Genomic DNA, 6,889 nt, shown 5'->3' with positions numbered 1-6,889 from the left:
ATTAATCCTCGTGGAAACTGCTCTAGCTCAAAACACCCTAATTTTAACAAAGTACATTCCTACATGTTTACTCATGACATGATTGGAGCACCCCGAGTTGAATGGTTTGTAAATTAGAAGTAAATGTGGCTTGCTCGGATTCGAGCCCAAGTCTCCACGGCCACAACGTGGAATTCTTACCACTAAACTACAGTGACTCGGATATTTAGCCATGTGGTTTGAGGCTTGTGTCTAGTTGAATGGTTTGTAAATTAGAAGTAAATGTGGCTTGCTCAGATTCGAGCCCAAGTCTCCACGGCCACAACGTGGAATTCTTGCCACTAAACTACAGCGACTTGGCTTGCTCGAATTCGAGCCCAAGTCTCCACGGCCACAACGTGGAATTCTTACCACTAAACTACAGCGACTCGGATATTTAGCCATGTGGTTTGAGGCTTGTGTCTAGTTGAATGGTTTGTAAATTAGAAGTAAATGTGGCTTGCTGGGATTCAAGCCCAAGTCTCCGGCCACATGAGGCTTGTGTCTAGTTGAATGGTTTGTAAATTAGAAGTAAATGAAAAAAAACTTTATAGCTAAAAAAAACAAATGTGGCTACTCGAATTCGAGCCCAGGTCTCCACAACTACAACGTGGAATTCTCACCACTAAACTACAGTCACTTAAATATTTACCCCTCATTTATCGCTTTCATGATTAAGGATAAACGAACAAACTTCTAATTTTCTCTCCTGTTTATTCATTAGAGCCCATTGTGATGGTGTTGAGTTATGTGCATGAGGTCCCACCATTTTTCCTTTTTCATTATCATCTAAGAAAACCTCTCTAGAATTTTTCTTCATATCATAACTTTTCATGTAATTTCTGGGTTGTGTATCTTGTCAAAATATATTATTGCCAGGCCATTCACATCATACATCTTATGATGTCACGTGTATTATATCATAAGCATATTGTGTGTCCAAACATATCACGTGATATAGTAAACTTATCATATCATAGAGCATATCACAATATTCATCATATCGTCATATCGTCAAACGTATCATACCATAACACATATCATATCATTCACATAACATATTATAGTCCTATCATTTCGTAATACATATTATATTTATATAGACATATCATAATCATATCGTTTCATAAACATATCCTAATCATATAGACATATCATAGTCATATCGCTTCATAACCATATCGTAATCATATCGTTTCCTACACACTTCACATATCAAACATATAACACGTGTAATCGTACTTTAAGGTTGTTCCAAGTATTGTCGACCCTATCAGAAATTCACCTAATTTCCTTAGCAAATTTCTTTTTCTAACTTAATTCAACTTAAATTGAGTGAACCAACCTTATACTTAACTTATTTTCCTTAAATAAGGTAAAAAAATGGCTTCAGGAGGTTAAAAGACCTAGAAAATTATATATTATTTGTATATCGAGCTGTCTAAGCCGAGAAGCCGAGGAGTCGAGCTAAGATGCGTTAAGTCAAGGAGTTGACATCTGCATGCACAGTGTCACAATTGCACTTTCATGGCAGTGGACTTGGGATTGTGCAAAAAGTGAGTTAAGCTTATTCGTTCTTGCGTCGCCTACGGCCAAGCATCATATGCTCGAGCCTCTGACCCCGATTTAAGAAGAAATTTTTAGAAAACAAGGGCAGAGAGATTTCGAAAGAGAGTTTTGAAAGCAAGATTTGAGAAATTGGAAATGATGTGATATGGGAATGTAAGCAAAAAGGCAACAAGAAAAGCTTACTACACATAACTATCGGGTAATACTAAGTTGACAACTAGTCATATCGCCCTATTGTAGATTTTGGAGCATTTTAGCCCTTGCAGGTGTAGACACGATTTTGGTGAACGGTCATACACCCTCATACTGACCTAATATGGAATGGTAAAGACCTATCTAGGATGAAAGCATGTAAAACGGGTTTGGAACAAGCATGCAACCATGGACAACACGTCCTCGACAAGCAAGATCGGGATATCTGTCATGCGGCCATTGACAACACGTCTTGGACATGCATGACTGTGACATCCTCCCTCACTCAATTGGTTGACATCCCTGTCAATCGACCGGAACAAGCAAAACTAGGACATCTGTCATGCAGTCATAAGCAACATACTTTGGACAAGCATGATTGTGACACGCGACAGTGTCGTTGGGGGGGGGGGGTGAAAACGTGTGAGCGGGTTGTGAATCGGGTCGAGGCGTGGAGTTCGGGTCGCTTTCTCTGGTTGTTCCTGTGGTGCGTGGGTTGTGGTCGTCGGTTCTAGGCTTGGTTGGGCCGAGCGTTGTAGGTGGGTTTTGGGGCTTGGTTCGCAACTATTAGGCTTCACGTTGGTCGTGAGCTGAGGCTTGGGTTTATCCTACTCGCGTCTTTGGGTCGAATTGAATGTTCATCATGGGTTGGCTCTCGTACTAAGTAACTCGAATTTGAATGTTCATCATGGGTTGGTTCTCGTACTAAGTAACTCGAATCCAACCCAAAGTTGACCCAAATTGGTTGTCTTCTTCACCCGACTCGCTTGCAATTTTCTTCAATTTTCTCTCTTTTCCCGAATCATTTTCCGACGATTCTTTCTGTCATCCTCCATCTCCTGTGGCCTTCAGATCGTTGTTTCCTTCACGCCACAACATTGCAATGCCTTGTAATTACCTATATACATAGATCCATTGATATTTTTAAGATTTCTAAAAATCCAATCTCGCAAGAGATTCTTTCCGAGGGAAGGCTTCATGGGTATTCTTCTCCTCTGTGATTTGTTTTCCACGAGCCCAGGTTTATTTATTCATTTATTGGCTAGCTAATATTTTTTAACTCGGTTCCGTTTCGAGCTCTTGTTCTTCATTCGAGCCTCCGTTCACAAATAGATCTTGAATTAGTGCAATGCTACACCCACCACTTTGAATGTCATCAACGTACATAAGATAATCTGACCTTTTATGCAAATGACTGAAGTTGTACCTCGTCTAGCAAATATTTAAACAAATGATAAATACAATAGCTCTATTTACTAAGAATTGCACGATTATTATCAAGATGGAAATTTGTGATGACTGGACCACATAATTTAGTTGGCATTTGACTTACCACACCTCGTGTCTCTCCAAACAAATAATTTTAGAAAAAATTGAGTATTAGAAATACTCGGTAAGTAACCTATTAAATGGGGTCAGGTATGCATACACAAAACGTAGACATGCAACATGTACGGGACTAAATCATTATTTTTAAAGATCTATCATTTTTATAATGAGATTTGGAAGACTTTACCCCGCAGCTGAAATTCGATACCTAGGCAGTAGAATTGAGACGAGTCCGTCATAACAGTCTCATGATATTCTTTGATTTTTTTAATTTTATTGATATTTTGAATTAATTTTAATTATTTTATTAATTAAACTTATAAAATTTTATATAAGCTTATCATCGTTAAATAAAATTTAATTTATTCTAAAAATAGAAATATTATGTAATGTGACCATCGTTAACAATCTCAAATAAGGATGGACCAAATACATTTTTGACTTAGTTCTAAATAGGTTCATATTGAATAAATGAAATTATTATATTTATATTATCATTATTATAAGATAAACCATTTGAATAAGAATAAAATTAAAGAGTTGACTAAATTTATTATGTAAATTAAAAAAATAAATTTGCAAAAGAAAAAAAAAACTAAAATAGCAATATTCTTTGATTTTATTGCCTAGGTGTAATTGAGAAATTAGGTTTGTTTAAAATAGCAACTTTTAAAAATAAAAAAAAACAAAAAAAAAAACAAAAGAATCCAATATGTGAATGAAAGAAGGCTACTAATACTCTTTACCCCACTTTACCCCGGTACTTATACAGTGCTAAGCCGTTGTTGTTGCATTTACTTGTATGCTATATAACACAGTTTTAAATCATTCACTAAATCTTGGTTTCAAACTCTCTTTCGAAATTCTCTCTGTCCCCGTTTTCTAGACCTTCTTCTTAAATCGGAGCCAGAGGCTCAAGCATATGTTGTCTGGTCATAGGCGACGCGCAAAAGAATTGGCTTAACTCACTTGTTGCTTAGAAGTGAGTGCTGCACAATCACAAGTCTGCGCCAAAAAAACGGCGATGGTGAGAAATAAACCAACCACATCACTCTCGTCTTCTACCTTCGGTTAGAAATTGTCACGTGTAGATGACTCTATACCTCTAAAACTTATATTCGTTAGCTCGTTCTAAGGGTCATCTAGAGTTGGCTTCTTCTTCAAATTTGTAGTCCTAACATCCGTGGTACTAAACTTTTATTCATCAGCTCGTTCTAAGTGTCATCTAGATGGTTTGTACGAGTGTTCCAAGCATCAAATCTCCTTAATTTCTCTCACAAACTTGTGAGTATTTTTCCTTTAAAGCGAAAGAGATAAAGTCTCATACAAAATGAATTTGGAAGTAAAATGCCTAGTTTTCTCGGTTCATAAAATAGAATGTCAACCCAAAATTGAGAGTTTATCTTCTAATCTTTGCAGCGGTTATGTTCTTCACCAAAGTTGTTGATAACTCTCCTGAATTTTTGTAGTTAATTATGCATGCGTACAAACTATTTTCTCATTATTTGCTCAATTTATTCTAGTTAGTGAGCATGAAATAGTTCTTTGTGATTTAACATGAAAAGAATATCAATTTGCATATATTGAGCCTAACTGTACATTTAATTAAGTTATTTACCAAAATTTTAGAATATTTATACTAAACCATGATGGTGTAACAAATTTAGAAAGAACACTGCTGTCAAACTTGGAAACAAATTGTTGACCCTGATTCTTAAACAATTCATAAACAAACTTTCGGGGATGACAAAGAAATTTTAATCCACACCAGCAATCCACGTGAGTCATTGACTACCTAATTAGAAACATCCTAAGTGGACGATTTTATTCTTTCTCAACCCTAAATGGAAAGACAAACAATATAAAAGGAAAACGATATTTAAAAAGAGAAGAGGGCCATATTTTAGAAAAGAAGAAGAAAAACCTTAATCCATCGATTGTTGATGGTAGAAGAAAAAGAAGACAAAAAATGATAGATTATAGAAATTAGGTGGACGTGAGAGCTCAAAGAAATGAAAATTCTATTGAAGAACAGTAACAAAACTTGATAACTCTCTAATTTTTTACTATCATTTCATATTCTATCAATTTTACATGATTGAGATGTAGGTTGCTTTGTTTAATTCAGTTTGTATGAAGAGATAAACTTTATAAGGTTGGCGCAAAAGTTTTACTTAGTTTAAGTACGTTGCGGTGTGCTTTTAGTGTATTAAAGAGTTGTTGTTAATGATGTTTGTTTAGTTGGCCAAATTACCTACATAGTTATTCTCTTATTCCAAAGAGAGAACGGTGAATTTCTCATTAATACTCTAGTTCCATTGTTTAGTTCGTAGCTTTCGTTCACAATACATATCCAATAAAATTGAAATGATACATAAAACATTAGCATGGCCCCTACACCAAATATGTATGACTAGAATATGAGTTGGGCATTATGGACGAGCATGTTATTCACGATGTAATAAATTACCAAAATGCCCCTATGATGAGATTTATGATAAATGTTATTTCATATGCGTTTCACTAGGTTAGAAAGAAGGATGGACTATTGTGATTTGTGCTCCAAGTGATTGTGGATGTTATCTCCCCATTAAACTTGCTTGCTTGTACGTTTGCATGATATAGTATATTTTAGCTCCAGGTGTTTGACTTTTTGTTTTCCTTGTAGAGCGTGTTTATCTGCACAGAGACAGGGCGTTAAAAGTTAGATTGGCTAGACGATGAGCTAGTCAGGACGTCTCCAATAGACTGAGCACATTGGGATCGTGATCGACAATTAGAGGGTCTAAACCCTAGTGCTCCTAAACTAAGAAAGACTCGAGGCGTCATAACATAAAAACCTAGATCCAAAGTTCGTGTTAAGCCACCTAGCAATCTTAGAAATCCAGTAGACCTCCTCAACTCCAATAGACATCCGTATACCAGCTAACTAATAGGTAGCTACATCGTTATACACCCCCTGGGCATTTCTACATGAGATAGTGACACCTGAACCACCTCAACGCGCTACACTATTTGGCTTAGGCCTGGCTCGACGGTACCTATACTATTACTGTTTAGTAAGGCACGTGCTAAAGTTCTACTGGAGGGGATAGGAGTCAAAGACATTGGTGATACCAACACACTACTACAGGCATTTTAAGCTTTCTTAGTTATCTTTCTAATGGAAGCCTACTAGGTTCTTAGGAGTGTGTAAACGGTTTAATCTCATCTCGTGTTTCTAGGACGCTCAAGGTTAATTCCTTGAAGCTAATCCAATCTTTGAGTTTGAACACGTCTAGATGTTTGATCACAGTTCACAATTTTAAGGTACACGATCTACTGGAATCATATTGACTTAGGTCAACGTATAAATGGTTCTAGCTCTAAAACCCTAATATTAACTTGGTTCTCTGATGCATGCTTTATTATCGAGATATTCCTATTGATCACATAAAGCACAATTCACCTTGATCATCCCCTTGGTACCATTAAGGTCTACTTAGTTCCTAGGGTGGCTTGGTGACTTAACGCGGACTTCCTTCTCCAAGGTACTCTATTTTGACTTCTTTATTCTTTCTTAGTTTAGTTCAGAAAAATGCTCTTTTGAGCTCCTCAACCTCCATATTCTAACCACCGAAGATAAGATATGCTCATAGCTAGTACGTCCTAGTGATCCCAACAAGTATTACTTGAGAAAAATCCTACTAATACGGATGACGCTACATTTCCGAAGCTACTTTTTTTTTTTTTTTTTTTTTTTTTTTTTTTTTTTTTTTTTTTTTTTTTTTTTTTTTTTTTT

This window comes from Cucurbita moschata, unplaced genomic scaffold (assembly GCF_002738365.1).
Source record: "Cucurbita moschata cultivar Rifu unplaced genomic scaffold, Cmos_1.0 Cmo_Scf00011, whole genome shotgun sequence".
In the NCBI taxonomy this organism is placed as follows: Eukaryota; Viridiplantae; Streptophyta; class Magnoliopsida; order Cucurbitales; family Cucurbitaceae; genus Cucurbita; species Cucurbita moschata.
The sequence above is the reverse complement of the archived record's forward strand: the minus strand, read 5'-3'. Positions refer to the sequence as shown.